The 25,857-nt window shown below is 30.8% G+C and overlaps 29 non-coding genes across 29 annotated transcripts; all 29 read right to left on the reverse strand.

The window, feature by feature from the left end:
- Positions 1-635: 635 nt before the first annotated feature.
- On the reverse strand, positions 636-848 carry LOC135054004 (small nucleolar RNA U3). The gene has a single exon (XR_010243284.1). It is a non-coding gene; the product is annotated as a small nucleolar RNA U3 (small nucleolar RNA).
- Positions 849-1,500: 652 nt separating this feature from the next.
- LOC135053543 (small nucleolar RNA U3) lies at positions 1,501-1,713 on the reverse strand. Its single transcript, XR_010242880.1, has one exon. It is a non-coding gene; the product is annotated as a small nucleolar RNA U3 (small nucleolar RNA).
- Positions 1,714-2,366: 653 nt separating this feature from the next.
- LOC135053605 (small nucleolar RNA U3) lies at positions 2,367-2,579 on the reverse strand. The gene has a single exon (XR_010242935.1). It is a non-coding gene; the product is annotated as a small nucleolar RNA U3 (small nucleolar RNA).
- A 653-nt stretch (positions 2,580-3,232) lies between these two features.
- On the reverse strand, positions 3,233-3,445 carry LOC135053648 (small nucleolar RNA U3). Its single transcript, XR_010242972.1, has one exon. It is a non-coding gene; the product is annotated as a small nucleolar RNA U3 (small nucleolar RNA).
- A 653-nt stretch (positions 3,446-4,098) lies between these two features.
- On the reverse strand, positions 4,099-4,311 carry LOC135053606 (small nucleolar RNA U3). Its single transcript, XR_010242936.1, has one exon. It is a non-coding gene; the product is annotated as a small nucleolar RNA U3 (small nucleolar RNA).
- Positions 4,312-4,961: 650 nt separating this feature from the next.
- Positions 4,962-5,174, reverse strand: LOC135053649 (small nucleolar RNA U3). Its single transcript, XR_010242973.1, has one exon. It is a non-coding gene; the product is annotated as a small nucleolar RNA U3 (small nucleolar RNA).
- A 653-nt stretch (positions 5,175-5,827) lies between these two features.
- LOC135053791 (small nucleolar RNA U3) lies at positions 5,828-6,040 on the reverse strand. Its single transcript, XR_010243097.1, has one exon. It is a non-coding gene; the product is annotated as a small nucleolar RNA U3 (small nucleolar RNA).
- A 651-nt stretch (positions 6,041-6,691) lies between these two features.
- Positions 6,692-6,904, reverse strand: LOC135053805 (small nucleolar RNA U3). Its single transcript, XR_010243110.1, has one exon. It is a non-coding gene; the product is annotated as a small nucleolar RNA U3 (small nucleolar RNA).
- Positions 6,905-7,556: 652 nt separating this feature from the next.
- Positions 7,557-7,769, reverse strand: LOC135053650 (small nucleolar RNA U3). The gene has a single exon (XR_010242974.1). It is a non-coding gene; the product is annotated as a small nucleolar RNA U3 (small nucleolar RNA).
- A 653-nt stretch (positions 7,770-8,422) lies between these two features.
- LOC135053520 (small nucleolar RNA U3) lies at positions 8,423-8,635 on the reverse strand. Its single transcript, XR_010242859.1, has one exon. It is a non-coding gene; the product is annotated as a small nucleolar RNA U3 (small nucleolar RNA).
- A 653-nt stretch (positions 8,636-9,288) lies between these two features.
- LOC135054032 (small nucleolar RNA U3) lies at positions 9,289-9,498 on the reverse strand. The gene has a single exon (XR_010243310.1). It is a non-coding gene; the product is annotated as a small nucleolar RNA U3 (small nucleolar RNA).
- A 1,175-nt stretch (positions 9,499-10,673) lies between these two features.
- Positions 10,674-10,886, reverse strand: LOC135054001 (small nucleolar RNA U3). Its single transcript, XR_010243282.1, has one exon. It is a non-coding gene; the product is annotated as a small nucleolar RNA U3 (small nucleolar RNA).
- A 654-nt stretch (positions 10,887-11,540) lies between these two features.
- LOC135053434 (small nucleolar RNA U3) lies at positions 11,541-11,753 on the reverse strand. The gene has a single exon (XR_010242785.1). It is a non-coding gene; the product is annotated as a small nucleolar RNA U3 (small nucleolar RNA).
- A 652-nt stretch (positions 11,754-12,405) lies between these two features.
- Positions 12,406-12,618, reverse strand: LOC135053583 (small nucleolar RNA U3). The gene has a single exon (XR_010242916.1). It is a non-coding gene; the product is annotated as a small nucleolar RNA U3 (small nucleolar RNA).
- A 651-nt stretch (positions 12,619-13,269) lies between these two features.
- On the reverse strand, positions 13,270-13,482 carry LOC135053283 (small nucleolar RNA U3). Its single transcript, XR_010242654.1, has one exon. It is a non-coding gene; the product is annotated as a small nucleolar RNA U3 (small nucleolar RNA).
- A 652-nt stretch (positions 13,483-14,134) lies between these two features.
- LOC135053819 (small nucleolar RNA U3) lies at positions 14,135-14,347 on the reverse strand. The gene has a single exon (XR_010243122.1). It is a non-coding gene; the product is annotated as a small nucleolar RNA U3 (small nucleolar RNA).
- A 653-nt stretch (positions 14,348-15,000) lies between these two features.
- LOC135053885 (small nucleolar RNA U3) lies at positions 15,001-15,213 on the reverse strand. The gene has a single exon (XR_010243180.1). It is a non-coding gene; the product is annotated as a small nucleolar RNA U3 (small nucleolar RNA).
- Positions 15,214-15,866: 653 nt separating this feature from the next.
- LOC135053760 (small nucleolar RNA U3) lies at positions 15,867-16,079 on the reverse strand. The gene has a single exon (XR_010243070.1). It is a non-coding gene; the product is annotated as a small nucleolar RNA U3 (small nucleolar RNA).
- Positions 16,080-16,732: 653 nt separating this feature from the next.
- Positions 16,733-16,945, reverse strand: LOC135053825 (small nucleolar RNA U3). The gene has a single exon (XR_010243126.1). It is a non-coding gene; the product is annotated as a small nucleolar RNA U3 (small nucleolar RNA).
- A 653-nt stretch (positions 16,946-17,598) lies between these two features.
- LOC135053886 (small nucleolar RNA U3) lies at positions 17,599-17,811 on the reverse strand. The gene has a single exon (XR_010243181.1). It is a non-coding gene; the product is annotated as a small nucleolar RNA U3 (small nucleolar RNA).
- A 653-nt stretch (positions 17,812-18,464) lies between these two features.
- LOC135053763 (small nucleolar RNA U3) lies at positions 18,465-18,677 on the reverse strand. Its single transcript, XR_010243071.1, has one exon. It is a non-coding gene; the product is annotated as a small nucleolar RNA U3 (small nucleolar RNA).
- A 653-nt stretch (positions 18,678-19,330) lies between these two features.
- LOC135053309 (small nucleolar RNA U3) lies at positions 19,331-19,543 on the reverse strand. Its single transcript, XR_010242677.1, has one exon. It is a non-coding gene; the product is annotated as a small nucleolar RNA U3 (small nucleolar RNA).
- Positions 19,544-20,197: 654 nt separating this feature from the next.
- LOC135053198 (small nucleolar RNA U3) lies at positions 20,198-20,410 on the reverse strand. Its single transcript, XR_010242580.1, has one exon. It is a non-coding gene; the product is annotated as a small nucleolar RNA U3 (small nucleolar RNA).
- Positions 20,411-21,063: 653 nt separating this feature from the next.
- LOC135053983 (small nucleolar RNA U3) lies at positions 21,064-21,276 on the reverse strand. Its single transcript, XR_010243266.1, has one exon. It is a non-coding gene; the product is annotated as a small nucleolar RNA U3 (small nucleolar RNA).
- Positions 21,277-21,929: 653 nt separating this feature from the next.
- On the reverse strand, positions 21,930-22,142 carry LOC135053743 (small nucleolar RNA U3). The gene has a single exon (XR_010243055.1). It is a non-coding gene; the product is annotated as a small nucleolar RNA U3 (small nucleolar RNA).
- A 653-nt stretch (positions 22,143-22,795) lies between these two features.
- Positions 22,796-23,008, reverse strand: LOC135053723 (small nucleolar RNA U3). Its single transcript, XR_010243038.1, has one exon. It is a non-coding gene; the product is annotated as a small nucleolar RNA U3 (small nucleolar RNA).
- Positions 23,009-23,661: 653 nt separating this feature from the next.
- On the reverse strand, positions 23,662-23,874 carry LOC135053371 (small nucleolar RNA U3). Its single transcript, XR_010242731.1, has one exon. It is a non-coding gene; the product is annotated as a small nucleolar RNA U3 (small nucleolar RNA).
- Positions 23,875-24,527: 653 nt separating this feature from the next.
- On the reverse strand, positions 24,528-24,740 carry LOC135053571 (small nucleolar RNA U3). The gene has a single exon (XR_010242905.1). It is a non-coding gene; the product is annotated as a small nucleolar RNA U3 (small nucleolar RNA).
- A 653-nt stretch (positions 24,741-25,393) lies between these two features.
- On the reverse strand, positions 25,394-25,606 carry LOC135053870 (small nucleolar RNA U3). Its single transcript, XR_010243165.1, has one exon. It is a non-coding gene; the product is annotated as a small nucleolar RNA U3 (small nucleolar RNA).
- Positions 25,607-25,857: the final 251 nt, after the last annotated feature.

Consider the following 25,857-nt stretch of genomic DNA (forward strand, 5'->3'; position numbering starts at 1 on the left):
GTTTAGATAGGCCATATGAATTGCTCTTTTAACTCATGGTGACATTTTTGGACCCATTCATAAAACTTGATATAGAAATTGTCAACCAATTTTCAGTTGCATAACATTCTCCACAAATTTTCAGACTACAATTCATTCACTATCATATACTGAATGATTTTCTGTGAGAGTAGACACATTTTAAGATTGTATTAGGTAACATATTATAATTTTTGCATATATAAAATTGTTTAAACCAAAATATTAAACAGAACACTTAACAATGAAACCAATGCACTAATAGCATTGGTACTTCAAAATTTCTTATATTGCATATAGGAAATAAACTAGTGGCTTGCATTAGTTGCTGATTTGCAAAAGAATTAAACAATTATTAAACAAATACACTGCAAACAAAAGGTTCTTTTAAGGAAAGCACACTTTACATTTTTCAAGTCCTCATTGATATGAACCACTTAAAGAAGGTTAAAATTAAAATGTAAAATAATACTCTTAGACATTGCTTTTATTCCTATATCATAAAAAACATTCTGATTCAGGAATGTTGAAACATCAATGCGTATTCTTTCAAGGATATTAAACATTATACAAACTTAGTTTTAAATAACCATAGTTGATTTTAAAGTGTGTAATCAGCCACTCTGAATGAGCCCTCTTCTACCACTTCTTTATTAAGAAGTAGGACAGTCATCAAAACCTAGCAACATCTGCATGAAACAGAGTTGCTAACTGCCTACATGCTGAGGAGAGAGCTCTTAAACTCATCATGGTGGTTGGCGAGTTTGGACACTTTCAAGCACATTTCTCCCATCATTGCCTATAGAAATGATCCTTGGAAGTATAATCTTAATTACATTTTGTTGATGGTTTAGATAGGCCATATGAATTCCTCTTTTAACTCATGGTGACATTTTTGGACCCATTCATAAAACTTGATATAGAAATTGTCAACCAATTTTCAGTTGCATAACATTCTCCACACATTTTCAGACTACAATTCATTCACTATCATATACTGAATGATTTTCTGTGAGAGTAGACACATTTTAAGATTGTATTAGGTAACATATTATAATTTTTGCATATATAAAATTGTTTAAGCCAAAATATTAAACAGAACACTTAACAATGAAACCAATGCACTAATAGCATTGGTACTTCAAAATTTCTTATATTGCATATAGGAAATAAACTAGTGGCTTGCATTAGTTGCTGATTTGCAAAAGAATTAAACAATTATTAAACAAATACACTGCAAACAAAAGGTTCTTTTAGGAAAGCACACTTTACATTTTTCAAGTCCTCATTGACATGAACCACTTAAAGAAGGTTAAAATTAAAATGTAAAATAATACTCTTAGACATTGCTTTTATTCCTATATCATAAAAAACATTCTGACTCAGGAATGTTGAAACATCAATGTGTATTCTTTCAAGGATATTAAACATTATACAAACTTAGTTTTAAATAACCATAGCTGATTTTAAAGTGTGTAATCAGCCACTCTGAATGAGCCCTCTTCTACCACTTCTTTATTAAGAAGTAGGACAGTCATCAAAAGCTAGCAACATCTGCATGAAACAGAGTTGCTAACTGCCTTCATGCTGAGGAGAGAGCTCTTAAACTCATCATGGTGGTTGGCAAGTTTGTACACTTTCAAGCACATTTCTCCAATCATTGCCTCTAGAAATGATCCCTGGAAGTATAATCTTAATTACATTTTGTTGATGGTTTAGATAGGCCATATGAATTCCTCTTTTAACTCATGGTGACATTTTTGGACCCATTCATAAAACTTGATATAGAAATTGTCAACCAATTTTCAGTTGCATAACATTCTCCACAAATTTTCAGACTACAATTCATTCACTATCATATACTGAATGATTTTCTGTGAGAATAGACACATTTTAAGATTGTATTAGGTAACATATTATAATTTTTGCATATATAAAATTGTTTAAGCCAAAATATTAAACAGAACACTTAACAATGAAACCAATGAACTAATAGCATTGGTACTTCAAAATTTCTTATATTGCATATAGGAAATAAACTAGTGGCTTGCATTATTTGCTGATTTGCTAAAGAATTAAACAATTATTAAACAAATACACTGCAAACAAAAGGTTCTTTTAAGGAAAGCACACTTTACATTTTTCAAGTCCTCATTGACATGAACCACTTAAAGAAGGTTAAAATTAAAATGTAAAATAATACTCTTAGACATTGGTTTTATTCCTATATCATAAAAAACATTCTGATTCAGGAATGTTGAAACATCAATGCGTATTCTTTCAAGGATATTAAACATTATACAAACTTCGTTTTAAATAACCATAGTTGATTTTAAAGTGTGTAATCAGCCACTCTGAATGAGCCCTCTTCTACCACTTCTTTATTAAGAAGTAGGACAGTCATCAAAAGCTAGCAACATCTGCATGAAACAGAGTTGCTAACTGCCTTCATGCTGAGGAGAGAGCTCTTAAACTCATCATGGTGGTTGGCGAGTTTGGACACTTTCAAGCACATTTCTCCCATCATTGCCTATAGAAATGATCCCTGGAAGTATAATCTTAATTACATTTTGTTGATGGTTTAGATAGGCCATATGAATTCCTCTTTTAACTCATGGTGACATTTTTGGACCCATTCATAAAACTTGATATAGAAATTGTCAACCAATTTTCAGTTGCATAACATTCTCCACAAATTTTCAGACTACAATTCATTCACTATCATATACTGAATGATTTTCTGTGAGAGTAGACACATTTTAAGATTGTATTAGGTAACATATTATAATTTTTGCATATATAAAATTGTTTAAGCCAAAATATTAAACAGAACACTTAACAATGAAACCAATGCACTAACAGCATTGGTACTTCAAAATTTCTTATATTGCATATAGGAAATAAACTAGTGGCTTGCATTAGTTGCTGATTTGCAAAATAATTAAACAATTGTTAAATAAATACACTGCAAACAAAAGGTTCTTTTAAGAAAAGCACAGTTTAAATTTTTCAAGTCCTCATTGATATGTACAACTTAAAGAAGGTTAAAATTAAAATGTAAAATAATACTCTTAGACATTGCTTTAATTGCTATATAATAAAAAACATTCTGGTTCAAGAATGTTGAAACATCAATGCTTGTTCTTTCCAGCATATTAAACATTATACAAACTTAGTTTTAAATAACCATAGTTGATTTTAAAGTGTGTAATCAGCCACTCTGAATGAGCCCTCTTCTACCACTTCTTTATTAAGAAGCAGGACAGTCATCAAAAGCTAACAACATCTGCATGAAACAGAGTTGCTAACTGCCTTCATGCTAAGAAGATAGCTCTTAAACTCATCATGGTGGTTGGCGAGTTTGGACACTTTCAAGCACATTTCTCCCATCATTGTCTATAGAAATGATCCCTGGAAGTATAATCTTAATTACATTTAGTTGATGGTTTAGATTAGCCATATGAATTCCTCTTTTAACTCATGGTGACATTTTTGAACCCATTCATAAAACTTGAAATAGAAATTGTCAACCAATTTTCAGTTGCATAACATTCTCCACAAATTTTCAGACTACAATTCATTCACTATCATATACTGAATGATTTTCTGTGAGAGTAGACACATTTTAAGATTGTATTAGGTAACATATTATAAGTTTTGCATATATAAATTTGTTTAAACCAAAATATTAAACAGAACACTTAACAATGAAACCAATGCACTAATAGCATTGGTACTTCAAAATTTCTTATATTGCATATAGGAAATAAACTAGTGGCTTGCATTAGTTGCTGATTTGCAAAAGAATTAAACAATTATTAAACAAATACACTGCAAACAAAAGGTTCTTTTAAGGAAAGCACAGTTTAAATTTTTCAAGTCCTCATTGATATGTACAACTTAAAGAAGGTTAAAATTAAAATGTAAAATAATACTCTTAGACATTGCTTTTATTGCTATATAATAAAAAACATTCTGATTCAGGAATGTTAAAACATCAATGCGTATTCTTTCAAGGATATTAAACATTATACAAACTTAGTTTTAAATAACCATAGCTGATTTTAAAGTGTGTAATCAGCCACTCTGAATGAGCCCTCTTCTACCACTTCTTTATTAAGAAGTAGGACAGTCATCAAAAGCTAGCAACATCTGCATGAAACAGAGTTGCTAACTGCCTTCATGCTGAGGAGAGAGCTCTTAAACTCATCATGGTGGTTGGCGAGTTTGGACACTTTCAAGCACATTTCTCCCATCATTGCCTATAGAAATGATCCCTGGAAGTATAATCTTAATTACATTTTGTTGATGGTTTAGATAGGCCATATGAATTCCTCTTTTAACTCATGGTGACATTTTTGGACCCATTCATAAAACTTGATATAGAAATTGTCAACCAATTTTCAGTTGCATAACATTCTCCACAAATTTTCAGACTACAATTCATTCACTATCATATACTGAATGATTTTCTGTGAGAGTAGACACATTTTAAGATTGTATTAGGTAACATATTATAATTTTTGCATATATAAAATTGTTTAAGCCAAAATATTAAACAGAACACTTAACAATGAAACCAATGCACTAATAGCATTGGTACTTCAAAATTTCTTATATTGCATATAGGAAATAAACTAGTGGCTTGCATTAGTTGCTGATTTGCAAAATAATTAAACAATTGTTAAATAAATACACTGCAAACAAAAGGTTCTTTTAAGAAAAGCACAGTTTAAATTTTTCAAGTCCTCATTGATATGTACAACTTAAAGAAGGTTAAAATTAAAATGTAAAATACTCTTAGACATTGCTTTAATTGCTATATAATAAAAAACATTCTGGTTCAAGAATGTTGAAACATCAATGCTTGTTCTTTCCAGCATATTAAACATTATACAAACTTAGTTTTAAATAACCATAGTTGATTTTAAAGTGTGTAATCAGCCACTCTGAATGAGCCCTCTTCTACCACTTCTTTATTAAGAAGCAGGACAGTCATCAAAAGCTAACAACATCTGCATGAAACAGAGTTGCTAACTGCCTTCATGCTAAGAAGATAGCTCTTAAACTCATCATGGTGGTTGGCGAGTTTGGACACTTTCAAGCACATTTCTCCCATCATTGTCTATAGAAATGATCCCTGGAAGTATAATCTTAATTACATTTAGTTGATGGTTTAGATTAGCCATATGAATTCCTCTTTTAACTCATGGTGACATTTTTGAACCCATTCATAAAACTTGAAATAGAAATTGTCAACCAATTTTCAGTTGCATAACATTCTCCACAAATTTTCAGACTACAATTCATTCACTATCATATACTGAATGATTTTCTGTGAGAGTAGACACATTTTAAGATTGTATTAGAAAACATATTATAATTTTTGCATATATAAAATTGTTTAAGCCAAAATATTAAACAGAACACTTAACAATGAAACCAATGCACTAATAGCATTGGTACTTCAAAATTTCTTATATTGCATATAGGAAATAAACTAGTGGCTTGCATTAGTTGCTGATTTGCAAAATAATTAAACAATTATTAAATAAATATACTGCAAACAAAAGGTTCTTTTAAGGAAAGCACAGTTTAAATTTTTCAAGTCCTCATTGATACGTACAACTTAAAGAAGGTTAAAATTAAAATGTAAAATAATACTCTTAGACATTGCTTTTATTCCTATATCATAAAAAACATTCTGATTCAGGAATGTTGAAACATCAATACGTATTATTTCAAGGATATTAAACATTATACAAACTTAGTTTTAAATAACCATAGCTGATTTTAAAGTGTGTAATCAGCCACTCTGAATGAGCCCTCTTCTACCACTTCTTTATTAAGAAGTAGGACAGTCATCAAAAGCTAGCTACATCTGCATGAAACAGAGTTGCTAATTGCCTTCATGCTGAGAAGAGAGCTCTTAAACTCATCATGGTGGTTGGCGAGTTTGAACACTTTCAAGCACATTTCTCCCATCATTGCCTATAGAAATGATCCCTGAAAGTATAATCTTAATTACATTTTGTTGATGGTGTAGATAGGCCATATGAATTCCTCTTTTAACTTATGGTGACATTTTTGGACCCATTCATAAAACTTGATATAGAAATTGTCAACCCATTTTCAGTTGCATAACATTCTCCACAAATTTTCAGACTACAATTCATTCACTATCATATACTGAATGATTTTCTGTGAGAGTAGACACATTTTAAAATTGTATTAGGTAACATATTATAATTTTTACATATTAAATTTGTTTAAGCCAAAATATTAAACAGAACACTTAACAATGAAACCAATGCACTAATATCATTGGTACTTCAACATTTCTTATATTGCATATAGGAAATAAACTAGTGGCTTGCATTAGTTGCTGATTTGCAAAAGAATTAAACAATTATTAAACAAATACACTGCAAACAAAGGTTCTTATAAGGAAAGCACAGTTTAAATTTTTCAAGTCCTCATTGACATGAACCACTTAAAGAAGGTTAAAATTAAAATGTAAAATAATACTCTTAGACATTGCTTTTATTCCTATATCATAAAAAACATTCTGATTCAGGAATGTTGAAACATCGATGCGTATTCTTTCAAGGATATTAAACATTATACAAACTTAGTTTTAAATAACCATAGCTGATTTTAAAGTGTGTAATCAGCCACTCTGAATGAGCCCTCTTCTACCACTTCTTTATTAAGAAGTAGGACAGTCATCAAAAGCTAGCAACATCTGCATGAAACAGAGTTGCTAATTGCCTTCATGCTGAGAAGAGAGCTCTTAAACTCATCATGGTGGTTGGCTAGTTTGAACACTTTCAAGCACATTTCTCCCATCATTGCCTATAGAATTGATCCCTGAAAGTATAATCTTAATTACATTTTATTGATGGTTTAGATAGGCCATATGAATTCCTCTTTTAACTTATGGTGACATTTTTGGACCCATTCATAAAACTTGATATAGAAATTGTCAACCAATTTTCAGTTGCATAACATTCTCCACAAATTTTCAGACTACAATTCATTCACTATCATATACTGAATGATTTTCTGTGAGAGTAGACACATTTTAAAATTGTATTAGGTAACATATTATAATTTTTACATATTAAATTTGTTTAAGCCAAAATATTAAACAGAACACTTAACAATGAAACCAATGCACTAATATCATTGGTACTTCAACATTTCTTATATTGCATATAGGAAATAAACTAGTGGCTTGCATTAATTGCTGATTTGCTAAAGAATAAAACAATTATTAAACAAATACACTGCAAACAAAAGGTTCTTTTAAGGAAAGCACACTTTACATTTTTCAAGTCCTCAGTGACATGAACCACTTAAAAAAGGTTAAAATTAAAATGTAAAATAATACTCTTAGACATTGCTTTTATTGCTATATAATAAAAAACATTCTGATTTAGGAATGTTAAAACATCAATGCTTGTTCTTTTCAGCATATTAAACATTATTCAAACTTAGTTTTAAATAACCATAGTTGATTTTAAAGTGTGTAATCAGCCACTCTGAATGAGCCCTCTTCTACCACTTCTTTATTAAGAAGCAGGACAGTCATCAAAAGCTAACAACATCTGCATGAAACAGAGTTGCTAACTGCCTTCATGCTAAGAAGATAGCTCTTAAACTCATCATGGTGGTTGGCGAGTTTGGACACTTTCAAGCACATTTCTCCCATCATTGTCTATAGAAATGATCCCTGGAAGTATAATCTTAATTACATTTAGTTGATGGTTTAGATTAGCCATATGAATTCCTCTTTTAACTCATGGTGACATTTTTGAACCCATTCATAAAACTTGATATAGAAATTGTCAACCAATTTTCAGTTGCATAACATTCTCCACAAATTTTCAGACTACAATTCATTCACTATCATATACTGAATGATTTTCTGTGAGAGTAGACACATTTTAAGATTGTATTAGGTAACATATTATAATTTTTGCATATATAAATTTGTTTAAACCAAAATATTAAACAGAACACTTAACAATGAAACCAATGCACTAATAGCATTGGTACTTCAAAATTTCTTATATTGCACATAGGAAATAAACTAGTGGCTTGCATTAGTTGCTGATTTGCAAAAGAATTAAACAATTATTAAACAAATACACTGCAAACAAAAGGTTCTTTTAAGGAAAGCACAGTTTAAATTTTTCAAGTCCTCATTGATATGTACAACTTAAAGAAGGTTAAAATTAAAATGTAAAATAATACTCTTAGACATTGCTTTTATTGCTATATAATAAAAAACATTCTGATTCAGGAATGTTAAAACATCAATGCGTATTCTTTCAAGGATATTAAACATTATACAAACTTAGTTTTAAATAACCATAGCTGATTTTAAAGTGTGTAATCAGCCACTCTGAATGAGCCCTCTTCTACCACTTCTTTATTAAGAAGTAGGACAGTCATCAAAAGCTAGCAACATCTGCATGAAACAGAGTTGCTAACTGCCTTCATGCTGAGGAGAGAGCTCTTAAACTCATCATTGTGGTTGGCGAGTTTGGACACTTTCAAGCACATTTCTCCCATCATTGCCTATAGAAATGATCCCTGGAAGTATAATCTTAATTACATTTTGTTGATGGTTTATATAGACCATATGAATTCCTCTTTTAACTCATGGTGACATTTTTGGACCCATTCATAAAACTTGATATAGAAATTGTCAACCAATTTTCAGTTGCATAACATTCTCCACAAATTTTCAGACTACAATTCATTCACTATCATATACTGAATGATTTTCTGTGAGAGTAGACACATTTTAAGATTGTATTAGGAAACATATTATAATTTTTGCATATATAAAATTGTTTAAGCCAAAATATTAAACAGAACACTTAACAATGAAACCAATGCACTAATAGCATTGGTACTTCAAAATTTCTTATATTGCATATAGGAAATAAACTAGTGGCTTGCATTAGTTGCTGATTTGCAAAATAATTAAACAATTATTAAATAAATAAACTGCAAACAAAAGGTTCTTTTAAGGAAAGCACAGTTTAAATTTTTCAAGTCCTCATTGATACGTACAACTTAAAGAAGGTTAAAATTAAAATGTAAAATAATACTCTTAGACATTGCTTTTATTCCTATATCATAAAAAATATTCTGATTCAGGAATGTTGAAACATCAATACGTATTCTTTCAAGGATATTAAACATTATACAAACTTAGTTTTAAATAACCATAGTTGATTTTAAAGTGTGTAATCAGCCACTCTGAATGAGCCCTCTTCTGCCACTTTTTTATTAAGAAGTAGGACAGTCATCAAAATCTAACAAAATCTGCATGAAACAGAGTTGCTAACTGCCTTCATGCTGAGAAGAGAGCTCTTAAACTCATCATGGTGGTTAGCAAGTTTGGACACTTTCAAGCACATTTCTCCCATCAATGCCTATAGAAATGATCCCTGAAAATATAGGCCCTCATTCCGAGTTGATCGCTCGCAAGGCGAATGTAGCAGAGTTACACACGCTAAGCCGCCGCCTACTGGGAGTGAATCTTAGCTTCTTAAAATTGCGACCGACGTATGCGCAATATTGCGATTACAAACGAGTTAGCAGTTTCAGAGTAGCTCCAGACTTACTCTGCCTGTGCGATCATTTCAGTGCTTGTCGTTCCTGGTTGACGTCACAAACACACCCAGCGTTCGCCCAGGCACTCCCACCGTTTCTCCGGCCACTCCTGCGTTTTTTCCGGAAACGGTAGCGTTTTCAGCCACACGCCCCTGAAACGCCGTGTTTCCGCCCAGTAACACCCATTTCCTGTCAATCACATTACGATCGCCGGAGCGAAGAAAAAGCCGTGAGTAAAAATACTTTCTTCATAGTAAAGTTCCTTGGCGCAGTCGCAGTGCGAACATTGCGCATGCGTACTAAGCGGAATTTCACTGCGATGCGATGAAAAATACCGAGCGAACAACTCGGAATGAGGGCCATAGTCTTAATTACATCTTGTTGATGGTTTAGATAGGCCATATGAATTCCTCTTTTAACTCATGGTGACATTTTTGGACTCATTCATAAAACTTGATATAGAAATTGTCAACCAATTTTCAGTTGCATAACATTCTCCACACATTTTCAGACTACAATTCATTCACTATCATATACTGAATGATTTTCTGTGAGAGTAGACACATTTTAAGATTGTATTAGGTAACATATTATAATTTTTGCATATATAAACTTGTTTAAGCCAAAATATTAAACAGAACACTTAACAATGAAACCAATGCACTAATAGCATTGGTACTTCAAAATTTCTTATATTGCATATAGGAAATAAACTAGTGGCTTGCATTAATTGCTGATTTGCTAAAGAATTAAACAATTATTAAACAAATACACTGCAAACAAAAGGTTCTTTTAAGGAAAGCACACTTTACATTTTTCAAGTCCTCATTGACATGAACCACTTAAAGAAGGTTAAAATTAAAATGTAAAATAATACTCTTAGACATTGCTTTTATTCCTATATCATAAAAAACATTCTGATTTAGGAGTGTTGAAACATCAATGCGTATTCTTTCAAGGATATTAAACATTATACAAACTTAGTTTTAAATAACCATAGTTGATATTAAAGTGTGTAATCAGCCACTCTGAATGAGCCCTATTCTACCACTTCTTTATTAAGAAGTAGGACAGTCATCAAAAGCTAACAACATCTGCATGAAACAGAGTTGCTAACTGCCTTCATACTGAGAAGATAGCTCTTAATCTCATCATGGTGGTTGGCGAGTTTGGACACTTTCAAGCACATTTATCCCATCATTGCCTATAGAAATGATCCCTGAAAATATAGTCTTAATTACATCTTGTTGATGGTTTAGATAGGCCATATGAATTCCTCTTTTAACTCATGGTGACATTTTTGGACCCATTCATAAAACTTGATATAGAAATTGTCAACCAATTTTCAGTTGCATATCATTCTCCACAAATTGTCAGACTAAAATTCATTCACTATCATATACTGAATGATTTTCTGTGAGAGTAGACACATTTTAAGATTGCATTAGGTAACATATTATAATTTTTGCATATATAAACTTGTTTAAGCCAAAATATTAAACAGAACACTTAACAATGAAACCAATGCACTAATATCATTGGTACTTCAAAATTTCTTATATTGCATATAGGAAATAAACTAGTGGCTTGCATTAATTGCTGATTTTCTAAAGAATTAAACAATTATTAAACAAATACACTTCAAACAAAAGGTTCTTTTAAGGAAAGCACACTTTACATTTTTCAAGTCCTCATTGACATGAACCACTTAAAGAAGGTTAAAATTAAAATGTAAAATAATACTCTTAGACATTGCTTTTATTCCTATATCATAAAAAAACATTCTGATTCAGGAATGTTGAAACATCGATGCGTATTCTTTCAAAGATATTAAACATTATACAAACTTAGTTTTAAATAACCATAGTTGATTTTAAAGTGTGTAATCAGCCACTCTGAATGAGCCCCCTTCTTCCACTTCTTTATTAAGAAGTAGGACAGTCATCAAAAGCTAACAACATCTGCATGAAACAGAGTTGCTAACTGCCTTCATGCTGAGAAGAGAGCTCTTAATTTCATCATGGTGGTTGGCGAGTTTGGACACTTTCAAACACATTTCTCCCATCATTGCCTATAGAAATGATCCCTGAAAGTACAGTCTTAATTACATTTTGTTGATGGTTTAGATAGGCCATATGAATTCCTCCTTTAACTCATGGTGACATTTTAGGACCCATTCATAAAACCTGATATAGAAATTGTTAACCAATTTTCAGTTGCATATCATTCTCCACAAATTGTCAGACTAAAATTCATTCACTATCATATACTGAATGATTTTCTGTGAGAGTAGACACATTTTAAGATTGTATTAGGTAACATATTATAATTTTTGCATATATAAACTTGTTTAAGCCAAAATATTAAACAGAACACTTAACAATGAAACCAATGCACTAATAGCATTGGTACTTCAAAATTTCTTATATTGCATATAGGAAATAAACTAGTGGCTTGCATTAGTTGCTGATTTGCAAAAGAATTAAACAATTATTATACAAATACACTGCAAACAAAGGTTCTTATAAGGAAAGCACAGTTTAAATTTTTCAAGTCCTCATTGATATGTACAACTTAAAGAAGGTTAAAATTAAAATGTAAAATAATACTCTTAGACATTGCTTTTATTCCTATATCATAAAAAACATTCTGATTCAGGAATGTTGAAACATCAATGCATATTCTTTCAAGGATATTAAACATTATACAAACTTAGTTTTAAATAACCATAGCTGATTTTAAAGTGTGTAATCAGCCACTCTGAATGAGCCCTCTTCTATCACTTCTTTATTAAGAAGTAGTACAGTCATCCAAAGCTAACAACATCTGCATGAATCAGAGTTGCTAACTACCTTCATGCTGAGAAGAGAGCTCTTAATCTCATCATGGTGGTTGGCTAGTTTGGACACTTTCAAGCACATTTCTCCCATCATTGCCTATAGAAATGATCCCTGAAAGTACAGTCATAATTAAATTTTGTTGATGGTTTAGATAGGCCATATGAATTCCTCTTTTAACTCATGGTTACATTTTTGGACCCATTCATAAAACTTGATATAGAAATTGTCAACCCATTTTCAGTTGCATAACATTCTCCACAAATTTTCAGACTACAATTCATTCACTATCATATACTGAATGATTTTCTGTGAGAGTAGACACATTTTAAAATTGTATTAGGTAACATATTATAATTTTTACATATTAAATTTGTTTAAGCCAAAATATTAAACAGAACACTTAACAATGAAACCAATGCACTAATATCATTGGTACTTCAACATTTCTTATATTGCATATAGGAAATAAACTAGTGGCTTGCATTAGTTGCTGATTTGCAAAAGAATTAAACAATTATTAAACAAATACACTGCAAACAAAGGTTCTTATAAGGAAAGCACAGTTTAAATTTTTCAAGTCCTCATTGACATGAACCACTTAAAGAAGGTTAAAATTAAAATGTAAAATAATACTCTTAGACATTGCTTTTATTCCTATATCATAAAAAACATTCTGATTCAGGAATGTTGAAACATCGATGCGTATTCTTTCAAGGATATTAAACATTATACAAACTTAGTTTTAAATAACCATAGCTGATTTTAAAGTGTGTAATCAGCCACTCTGAATGAGCCCTCTTCTACCACTTCTTTATTAAGAAGTAGGACAGTCATCCAAAGCTAACAACATCTGCATGAAACAGAGTTGCTAACTGCCTTCATGCTGAGAAGAGAGCTCTTAATCTCATCATGGTGGTTGGCGAGTTTGGACACTTTCAAGCACATTTCTCCCATCATTGCCTATAGAAATGATCCCTGAAAGTATAGTCATAATTAAATTTTGTTGATGGTTTAGATAGGCCATATGAATTCCTCTTTTAACTCATGGTTACATTTTTGGACCCATTCATAAAACTTGATATAGAAATTGTCAACCCATTTTCAGTTGCATAACATTCTCCACAAATTTTCAGGCTACAATTCATTCACTATCATATACTGAATGATTTTCTGTGAGAGTAGACACATTTTAAAATTGTATTAGGTAACATATTATAATTTTTACATATTAAATTTGTTTAAGCCAAAATATTAAACAGAACACTTAACAATGAAACCAATGCACTAATATCATTGGTACTTCAACATTTCTTATATTGCATATAGGAAATAAACTAGTGGCTTGCATTAATTGCTGATTTTCTAAAGAATTAAACAATTATTAAACAAATACACTGCAAACAAAAGGTTCTTTTAAGGAAAGCACACTTTACATTTTTCAAGTCCTCATTGACATGAACCACTTAAAGAAGGTTAAAATTAAAATGTAAAATAATACTCTTAGACATTGCTTTTATTCCTATATCATAAAAAACATTCTGATTCAGGAATGTTGAAACATCAATGCTTATTCTTTCAAGGATATTAAACATTATACAAACTTAGCTTTAAATAACCATAGCTGATTTTAAAGTGTGTAATCAGCCACTCTGAATGAGCCCTCTTCTACCACTTCTTTATTAAGAAGTAGGACAGTCATCAAAAGCTAGCAACATCTGCATGAAACAGAGTTGCTAATTGCCTTCATGCTGAGAAGAGAGCTCTTAAACTCATCATGGTGGTTGGCTAGATTGGACACTTTCAAGCACATTTCTCCCATCATTGCCTATAGAATTGATCCCTGAAAGTATAATCTTAATTACATTTTGTTGATGGTTTAGATAGGCCATATGAATTCCTCTTTTAACTTATGGTGACATTTTTGGACCCATTCATAAAACTTGATATAGAAATTGTCAACCAATTTTCAGTTGCATAACATTCTCAACAAATTTTCAGACTACAATTCATTCACTATCATATACTGAATGATTTTCTGTGAGAGTAGACACATTTTAAGATTGTATTAGGTAACATATTATAATTTTTGCATATATAAATTTGTTTAAACCAAAATATTAAACAGAACACTTAACAATGAAACCAATGCACTAATAGCATTGGTACTTCAAAATTTCTTATATTGCATATAGGAAATAAACTAGTGGCTTGCATTAGTTGCTGATTTGCAAAAGAATTAAACAATTATTAAACAAATACACTGCAAACAAAAAGTTCTTTTAAGGAAAGCACACTTTACATTTTTCAAGTCCTCATTGACATGAACCACTTAAAGAAGGTTAAAATTAAAATGTAAAATAATACTCTTAGACATTGCTTTAATTGCTATATCATAAAAAACATTCTGATTCAGGAATGTTGAAACATCAATGTGTATTCTTTCAAGGATATTAAACATTATACAAACTTAGTTTTAAATAAACATAGTTGATTTTAAAGTGTGTAATAAGCCACTCTGAATGAGCCCTCTTCTACCACTTCTTTATTAAGAAGTAGGACAGTCAACAAAAGCTAGCAACATCTGCATGAAACAGAGTTGCTAACTGCCTTCATGCTGAGGAGAGAGCTCTTAAACTCATCATGGTGGTTGGCAAGTTTGGACACTTTCAAGCGCATTTCTCCAATCATTGCCTATAGATATGATCCCTGAAAGTATAGTCTTAATCACATTTTGTTGATGGTTTAGATAGGCCATATGAATTCCTCTTTTAACTCATGGTGACATTTTTTGACCTATTCATAAAACTTGATATAGAAATTGTCAACCAATTTTCAGTTGCATAACATTCTCCACAAATTTTCAGACTATAATTCATTCACTATCATATACTGAATGATTTTCTGTGAGAGTAGACACATTTTAAGATTGTATTAGGTAACATGTTATCATTTTTGCATATATAAACTTGTTTAAGCCAAAACATTAAACAGAACACTTAACAATGAAACCAATGCACTAATAGCATTGGTACTTCAAAATTTCTTATATTGCATATAGGAAATAAACTAGTGGCTTGCATTAATTGCTGATTTGCTAAAGTATTAAACAATTATTAAACAAATACACTGCAAACAAAAGGTTCTTTTAACGAAAGCACACTTTACATTTTTCAAGTCCTCATTGACATGAACAACTTAAAGAAGGTTACAATTAAAATGTAAAATAATACTCTTAGACATTGCTTTTATTCCTATATCATAAAAAAAATTTTGATTTAGGAATGTTGAAACATCAATGTGTATTCTTTCAAGGATATTAAACATTATACAAACTTAGTTTTAAATAACCATAGTTGATTTTAAAGTGCGTAATCAGCCACTCTGAATGAGCCCTCTTCTACCACTTCTTTATTAAGAAGTAGGACAGTCATCAAAAGCTGACAACATCTGCATGAAACAGAGTTGATAACTGCCTTCATGCTGAGAAGATAGCTCTTAAACTCATCATGGTAGTTAACACGTTTGGACATTTTCAAGCACATTTCTCCCATAATTGCCTATAGAAATGATCCCTGAAAGTACAGTCTTAATTACATTTTGTTGATGGTTTAGATAGGCCATATGAATTCCTCTTTTAACTCATGGTGACATTTTTGGACCCATTCATAAAACTTGATATAGAAATTGTCAACCAATTTTCAGTTGCATAACATTCTCCACAAATTTTCAGACTACAATTCATTCACTATCATATACTGAATGAGTTTCTGTGAGAGTAGACACATTTTAAGATTGTATTAGGTAACATATTATAATTTTTACATATATAAATTTGTTTAAGCCAAAATATTAAACAGAACACTTAACAATGAAACCAATGCACTAATATCATTGGTACTTCAACATTTCTTATATTGCATATAGGAAATAAACTAGTGGCTTGCATTAATTGCTGATTTTCTAAAGAATTAAACAATTATTAAACAAATACACTGCAAACAAAAGGTTCTTTTAAGGAAAGCACACTTTACATTTTTCAAGTCCTCATTGACATGAACCACTTAAAGAAGGTTAAAATTAAAATGTAAAATAATACTCTTAGACATTGCTTTTATTCCTATATCATAAAAAACATTCTGATTCAGGAATGTTGAAACATCAATGCTTATTCTTTCAAGGATATTAAACATTATACAAACTTAGCTTTAAATAACCATAGCTGATTTTAAAGTGTGTAATCAGCCACTCTGAATGAGCCCTCTTCTACCACTTCTTTATTAAGAAGTAGGACAGTCATCAAAAGCTAGCAACATCTGCATGAAACAGAGTTGCTAATTGCCTTCATGCTGAGAAGAGAGCTCTTAAACTCATCATGGTGGTTGGCTAGATTGGACACTTTCAAGCACATTTCTCCCATCATTGCCTATAGAATTGAACCCTGAAAGTATAATCTTAATTACATTTTGTTGATGGTTTAGATAGGCCATATGAATTCCTCTTTTAACTTATGGTGACATTTTTGGACCCATTCATAAAACTTGATATAGAAATTGTCAACCAATTTTCAGTTGCATAACATTCTCAACAAATTTTCAGACTACAATTCATTCACTATCATATACTGAATGATTTTCTGTGAGAGTAGACACATTTTAAGATTGTATTAGGTAACATATTATAATTTTTGCATATATAAATTTGTTTAAACCAAAATATTAAACAGAACACTTAACAATGAAACCAATGCACTAATAGCATTGGTACTTCAAAATTTCTTATATTGCATATAGGAAATAAACTAGTGGCTTGCATTAGTTGCTGATTTGCAAAAGAATTAAACAATTATTAAACAAATACACTGCAAACAAAAAGTTCTTTTAAGGAAAGCACACTTTACATTTTTCAAGTCCTCATTGACATGAACCACTTAAAGAAGGTTAAAATTAAAATGTAAAATAATACTCTTAGACATTGCTTTAATTGCTATATCATAAAAAACATTCTGATTCAGGAATGTTGAAACATCAATGTGTATTCTTTCAAGGATATTAAACATTATACAAACTTAGTTTTAAATAAACATAGTTGATTTTAAAGTGTGTAATAAGCCACTCTGAATGAGCCCTCTTCTACCACTTCTTTATTAAGAAGTAGGACAGTCAACAAAAGCTAGCAACATCTGCATGAAACAGAGTTGCTAACTGCCTTCATGCTGAGGAGAGAGCTCTTAAACTCATCATGGTGGTTGGCAAGTTTGGACACTTTCAAGCGCATTTCTCCAATCATTGCCTATAGATATGATCCCTGAAAGTATAGTCTTAATCACATTTTGTTGATGGTTTAGATAGGCCATATGAATTCCTCTTTTAACTCATGGTGACATTTTTTGACCTATTCATAAAACTTGATATAGAAATTGTCAACCAATTTTCAGTTGCATAACATTCTCCACAAATTTTCAGACTATAATTCATTCACTATCATATACTGAATGATTTTCTGTGAGAGTAGACACATTTTAAGATTGTATTAGGTAACATGTTATCATTTTTGCATATATAAACTTGTTTAAGCCAAAACATTAAACAGAACACTTAACAATGAAACCAATGCACTAATAGCATTGGTACTTCAAAATTTCTTATATTGCATATAGGAAATAAACTAGTGGCTTGCATTAATTGCTGATTTGCTAAAGTATTAAACAATTATTAAACAAATACACTGCAAACAAAAGGTTCTTTTAACGAAAGCACACTTTACATTTTTCAAGTCCTCATTGACATGAACAACTTAAAGAAGGTTACAATTAAAATGTAAAATAATACTCTTAGACATTGCTTTTATTCCTATATCATAAAAAAATTTTTGATTTAGGAATGTTGAAACATCAATGTGTATTCTTTCAAGGATATTAAACATTATACAAACTTAGTTTTAAATAACCATAGTTGATTTTAAAGTGCGTAATCAGCCACTCTGAATGAGCCCTCTTCTACCACTTCTTTATTAAGAAGTAGGACAGTCATCAAAAGCTGACAACATCTGCATGAAACAGAGTTGATAACTGCCTTCATGCTGAGAAGATAGCTCTTAAACTCATCATGGTAGTTAACACGTTTGGACATTTTCAAGCACATTTCTCCCATAATTGCCTATAGAAATGATCCCTGAAAGTACAGTCTTAATTACATTTTGTTGATGGTTTAGATAGGCCATATGAATTCCTCTTTTAACTCATGGTGACATTTTTGGACCCATTCATAAAACTTGATATAGAAATTGTCAACCAATTTTCAGTTGCATAACATTCTCCACAAATTTTCAGACTACAATTCATTCACTATCATATACTGAATGAGTTTCTGTGAGAGTAGACACATTTTAAGATTGTATTAGGTAACATATTATAATTTTTACATATATAAACTTGTTTCAGCCAAAATATTAAACAGAACACTTAACAATGAAACCAATGCACTAATAGCATTGGTACTTCAAAATGTCTTATATTTCATATAGGAAATAAATTAGTGGCTTGCATTAATTGCTGATTTGCTAAAGAATAAAACAATTATTAAACAAATACACTGCAAACAAAAGGTTCTTTTAAGGAAAGCACACTTTACATTTTTCAAGTCCTCATTGACATGAACCACTTAAAGAAGGTTAAAATTAAAATGTAAAATAATACTCTTAGACATTGCTTTTATTCCTATATCATAAAAAACATTCTGATTTAGGAATGTTGAAACATCAATGCGTATTCTTTGAAGGATATTAAACATTATACAAACTTAGTTTTAAATAACCATAGTTGATTTTAAAGTGTGTAATCAGCCACTCTGAATGAGCCCTCTTCTACCACTTCTTTATTAAGAAGTAGGACAGTCATCAAAAGCTAACAACATCTGCATGAAACAGAGTTGCTAACTGCCTTCATGCTGAGAAGAGAGCTCTTAATCTCATCATGGTGGTTGGCGAGTTTGGACACTTTCAAGCACATTTCTCCCATCATTGCCTATAGAAATGATCCCTGGAAGTATAATCTTAACTACATTTTGTTGATGGTTTAGATAGGCCATATGAATTCCTCTTTTAACTCATGGTGACATTTTAGGACCCATTCATAAAACCTGATATAGAAATTGTCAACCAGTTTTCAGTTGCATAACATTCTCCACAAATTTTCAGACTACAATTCATTCACTATCAGTATACTGAATGATTTTCTGTGAGAGTAGACACATTTTAAGATTGTATTAGGTAACATATTATAATTTTTGCATATATAAACTTGTTTAAGCCAAAATATTAAATAGAACACTTAACAATGAAACCAATGCACTAATAGCATTGGTACTTCAAAATGTCTTATATTGCATATAGGAAATAAACTAGTGGCTTGCATTAGTTGCTGATTTGCAAAAGAATTAAACAATTATTAAACAAATACACTGCAAACAAAAGGTTCTTATAAGGAAAGCACAGTTTAAATTTTTCAAGTCCTCATTGATATGTACAACTTAAAGAAGGTTAAAATTAAAATGTAAAATAATACTCTTAGACATTGCTTTTATTGCTATATAATTAAAAACATTCTGATTCAGGAATGTTAAAACATCAATGCTTGTTCTTTCCAGCATATTAAACATTACACAAACTTAGTTTTAAATAACCATAGTTGATTTTAAAGTGTGTAATCAGCCACTCTGAATGAGCCCTCTTCTACCACTTCTTTATTAAGAAGTAGGACAGTCATCAAAAGCTAACAACATCTGCATGAAACAGAGTTGCTAACTGCCTTCATGCTGAGAAGAGAGCTCTTAAACTCATCATGGTGGTTGGCGAGTTTGGACACTTTCAAGCACATTTCTCCCATCATTGCCTATAGAAATGATCCCTGAAAGTACAGTCTTAATTACATTTTGTTGATGGTTTAGATAGGCCATATGAATTCCTCTTTTAACTCATGGTGACATTTTTGGACCCATTCACAAAACTTGATATAGAAATTGTCAACCAATATTCAGTTGCATAACATTCTCCACAAATTTTCAAACTACAATTCATTCACTATCATATACTGAATGATTTTCTGTGAGAGTAGACACGTTTTAAGATTGTATTAGGTAACATGTTATCATTTTTGCATATATAAACTTGTTTAAGCCAAAATATTAAACAGAACACTTAACAATGAAACCAATGCACTAATAGCATTGGTACTTCAAAATTTCTTATATTGCATATAGGAAATAAACTAGTGGCTTGCATTAATTGCTGATTTGCTAAAGAATTAAACAATTATTAAACAAATACACTGCAAACAAAAGGTTCTTTTAAGGAAAGCACACTTTACATTTTTCAAGTCCTCATTGACATGAACCACTTAAAGAAGGTTAAAATTAAAATGTAAAATAATACTCTTAGACATTGCTTTTATTCCTATATCATAAAAAACATTCTGATTTAGGAATGTTGAAACATCAATGCGTATTCTTTGAAGGATATTAAACATTATACAAACTTAGTTTTAAATAACCATAGTTGATTTTAAAGTGTGTAATCAGCCACTCTGAATGAGCCCTCTTCTACAACTTCTTTATTAAGAAGTAGGACAGTCATCAAAAGCTAACAACATCGGCATGAAACAGAGTTGCTAACTGCCTTCATGCTGAGAAAAGAGCTCTTAAACTCATCATGGTGGTTAGCAAGTTTGGACACTTTCAAGCACATTTCTCCCATCATTGCCTATAAAAACGATCCCTGAAAGTACAGTCTTAATTACATTTTGTTGATGGTTTAGATCGGTCATATGAATTCCTCTTTTAACTCATGGTTACATTTTTGGACCCATTCAAAAAACTTGATATAGAAATTGTCAACCAATTTTCAGTTGCATAACATTCTCCACAAATTTTCAGACTACAATTCATTCACTATCATATACTGAATGATTTTCTGTGAGAGTAGACACATTTTAAGATTGTATTAGGTAACATGTTATAATTTTTGCATAAATAAACTTGTTTAAGCCAAAATATTAAACAGAACACTTAACAATGAAACCAATGCACTAATAGCATTGGTACTTCAAAATGTCTTATATTTCATATAGGAAATAAATTAGTGGCTTGCATTAATTGCTGATTTGCTAAAGAATAAAACAATTATTAAACAAATACACTGCAAACAAAAGGTTCTTTTAAGGAAAGCACACTTTACATTTTTCAAGTCCTCAGTGACATAAACCACATAAAAAAGGTTAAAATTAAAATGTAAAATAATACTCTTAGACATTGCCTTTATTGCTATATAATAAAAAACATTCTGATTCAGGAATGTTAAAACATCAATGCTTGTTCTTTCCAGCATATTAAACATTATACAAACTTAGTTTTAAATAACCATAGTTGATTTTAAAGTGTGTAATCAGCCACTCTGAATGAGCCCTCTTCTACCACTTCTTTATTAAGAAGTAGGACAGTCATCAAAAGCTAACAACATCTGCATGAAACACAGTTGCTAACTGCCTTCATGCTGAGAAGAGAGCTCTTAAACTCATCATGGTGGTTGGCGAGTTTGGACACTTTCAAGCACATTTCTCCCATCATTACCTATAAAAATGAACCCTGAAAGTACAGTCTTAATTACATTTTGTTGATGGTTTAGATAGGCCATATGAATTCCTCTTTTAACTCATGGTGACATTTTTGGACCCATTCATAAAACTTGATATAGAAATTGTCAACCAATTTTCAGTTGCATAACATTCTCCACAAATTTTCAGGCTACAATTCATTCACTATCATATACTGAATGATTTTCTGTGAGAGTAGACACATTTTAAGATTGTTTTAGGTAACATGTTATAATTTTTGCATAAATAAACTTGTTTAAGCCAAAATATTAAACAGAACACTTAACAATGAAACCAATGCACTAATAGCATTGGTACTTTAAAATTTCTTATATTGCATATAGGAAATAAACTAGTGGCTTGCATTAATTGCTGATTTGCTAAAGAATTAAACAATTATTAAACAAATACACTGCAAACAAAAGGTTCTTTTAAGGAAAGCACACTTTACATTTTTCAAGTCCTCATTGACATGAACCACTTAAAGAAGGTTAAAATTAAAATGTAAAATAATACTCTTAGACATTGCTTTTATTCCTATATCATAAAAAACATTCTGATTTAGGAATGTTGAAACATCAATGCGTATTCTTTGAAGGATATTAAACATTATACAAACTTAGTTTTAAATAACCATAGTTGATTTTAAAGTGTGTAATCAGCCACTCTGAATGAGCCCTCTTCTACCACTTCTTTATTAATAAGTAGGACAGTCATCAAAAGCTAACAACATCGGCATGAAACAGAGTTGCTAACTGCCTTCATGCTGAGAAGAGAGCTCTTAATCTCATCATGGTGGTTGGCGAGTTTGGACACTTTCAAGCACATTTCTCCCATCATTGCCTATAGAAATGATCCCTGGAAGTATAATCTTAACTACATTTTGTTGATGGTTTAGATAGGCCATATGAATTCCTCTTTTAACTCATGGTGACATTTTAGGACCCATTCATAAAACCTGATATAGAAATTGTCAACCAGTTTTCAGTTGCATAACATTCTCCACAAATTTTCAGACTACAATTCATTCACTATCATATACTGAATGATTTTCTGTGAGAGTAGACACATTTTAAGATTGTATTAGGTAACATATTATAATTTTTGCATATATAAACTTGTTTAAGCCAAAATATTAAATAGAACACTTAACAATGAAACCAATGCACTAATAGCATTGATACTTCAAAATGTCTTATATTGCATATAGGAAATAAACTAGTGGCTTGCATTAGTTGCTGATTTGCAAAAGAATTAAACAATTATTAAACAAATACACTGCAAACAAAAGGTTCTTATAAGGAAAGCACAGTTTAAATTTTTCAAGTCCTCATTGATATGTACAACTTAAAGAAGGTTAAAATTAAAATGTAAAATAATACTCTTAGACATTGCTTTTATTGCTATATAATTAAAAACATTCTGATTCAGGAATGTTAAAACATCAATGCTTGTTCTTTCCAGCATATTAAACATTACACAAACTTAGTTTTAAATAACCATAGTTGATTTTAAAGTGTGTAATCAGCCACTCTGAATGAGCCCTCTTCTACCACTTCTTTATTAAGAAGTAGGACAGTCATCAAAAGCTAACAACATCTGCATGAAACAGAGTTGCTAACTGCCTTCATGCTGAGAAGAGAGCTCTTAAACTCATCATGGTGGTTGGCGAGTTTGGACACTTTCAAGCACATTTCTCCCATTATTGCCTATAGAAATGATCCCTGAAAGTACAGTCTTAATTACATTTTGTTGATGGTTTAGATAGGCCATATGAATTCCTCTTTTAACTCATGGTTAAATTTTTGGACCAATTCAAAAAACTTGATATAGAAATTGTCAACCAATTTTCAGTTGCATAACATTCTCCACAAATTTTCAGACTACAATTCATTCACTATCATATACTGAATGATTTTCTGTGAGAGTAGACACATTTTAAGATTGTATTAGGTAACATGTTATAATTTTTGCATAAATAAACTTGTTTAAGCCAAAATATTAAACAGAACACTTAACAATGAAACCAATGCACTAATAGCATTGGTACTTCAAAATGTCTTATATTTCATATAGGAAATAAATTAGTGGCTTGCATTAATTGCTGATTTGCTAAAGAATAAAACAATTATTAAACAAATACACTGCAAACAAAAGGTTCTTTTAAGGAAAGCACACTTTACATTTTTCAAGTCCTCAGTGACATAAACCACATAAAAAAGGTTAAAATTAAAATGTAAAATAATACTCTTAGACATTGCCTTTATTGCTATATAATAAAAAACATTCTGATTCAGGAATGTTAAAACATCAATGCTTGTTCTTTCCAGCATATTAAACATTATACAAACTTAGTTTTAAATAACCATAGTTGATTTTAAAGTGTGTAATCAGCCACTCTGAATGAGCCCTCTTCTACCACTTCTTTATTAAGAAGTAGGACAGTCATCAAAAGCTAACAACATCTGCATGAAACAGAGTTGCGAACTGCCTTCATGCTGAGAAGAGAGCTCTTAAACTCATCATGGTGGTTGGCGAGTTTGGACACTTTCAAGCACATTTCTCCCATCATTGCCTATAAAAATGAACCCTGAAAGTACAGTCTTAATTACATTTTGTTGATGGTTTAGATAGGCCATATGAATTCCTCTTTTAACTCATGGTGACATTTTTGGACCCATTCATAAAACTTGATATAGAAATTGTCAACCAATTTTCAGTTGCATAACATTCTCCACAAATTTTCAGACTACAATTCATTCACTATCATATACTGAATGATTTTCTGTGAGAGTAGACACATTTTAAGATTGTATTAGGTAACATGTTATAATTTTTGCATAAATAAACTTGTTTAAGCCAAAATATTAAACAGAACACTTAACAATGAAACCAATGCACTAATAGCATTGGTACTTTAAAATTTCTTATATTGCATATAGGAAATAAACTAGTGGCTTGCATTAATTGCTGATTTGCTAAAGAATTAAACAATTATTAAACAAATACACTGCAAACAAAAGGTTCTTTTAAGGAAAGCACACTTTACATTTTTCAAGTCCTCATTGACATGAACCACTTAAAGAAGGTTAAAATTAAAATGTAAAATAATACTCTTAGACATTGCTTTTATTCCTATATCATAAAAAACATTCTGATTTAGGAATGTTGAAACATCAATGCATATTCTTTGAAGGATATTAAACATTATACAAACTTAGTTTTAAATAACCATAGTTGATTTTAAAGTGTGTAATCAGCCACTCTGAATGAGCCCTCTTTTACCACTTCTTCATTAAGAAGTAGGACAGTCATCAAAAGCTAACAACATCGGCATGAAACAGAGTTGCTAACTGCCTTCATGCTGAGAAGAGAACTCTTAATCTCATCATGGTGGTTGGCGAGTTTGGACACTTTCAAGCACATTTCTCCCATCATTGCCTATAGAAATGATCCCTGGAAGTATAATCTTAACTACATTTTGTTGATGGTTTAGATAGGCCATATGAATTCCTCTTTTAACTCATGGTGACATTTTAGGACCCATTCATAAAACCTGATATAGAAATTGTCAACCAGTTTTCAGTTGCATAACATTCTCCACAAATTTTCAGACTACAATTCATTCACTATCATATACTGAATGATTTTCTGTGAGAGTAGACACATTTTAAGATTGTATTAGGTAACATATTATAATTTTTGCATATATAAACTTGTTTA

Source organism: Pseudophryne corroboree, chromosome 2 (genome assembly GCF_028390025.1).
Source record: "Pseudophryne corroboree isolate aPseCor3 chromosome 2, aPseCor3.hap2, whole genome shotgun sequence".
Classification (NCBI taxonomy): domain Eukaryota; kingdom Metazoa; phylum Chordata; class Amphibia; order Anura; family Myobatrachidae; genus Pseudophryne; species Pseudophryne corroboree.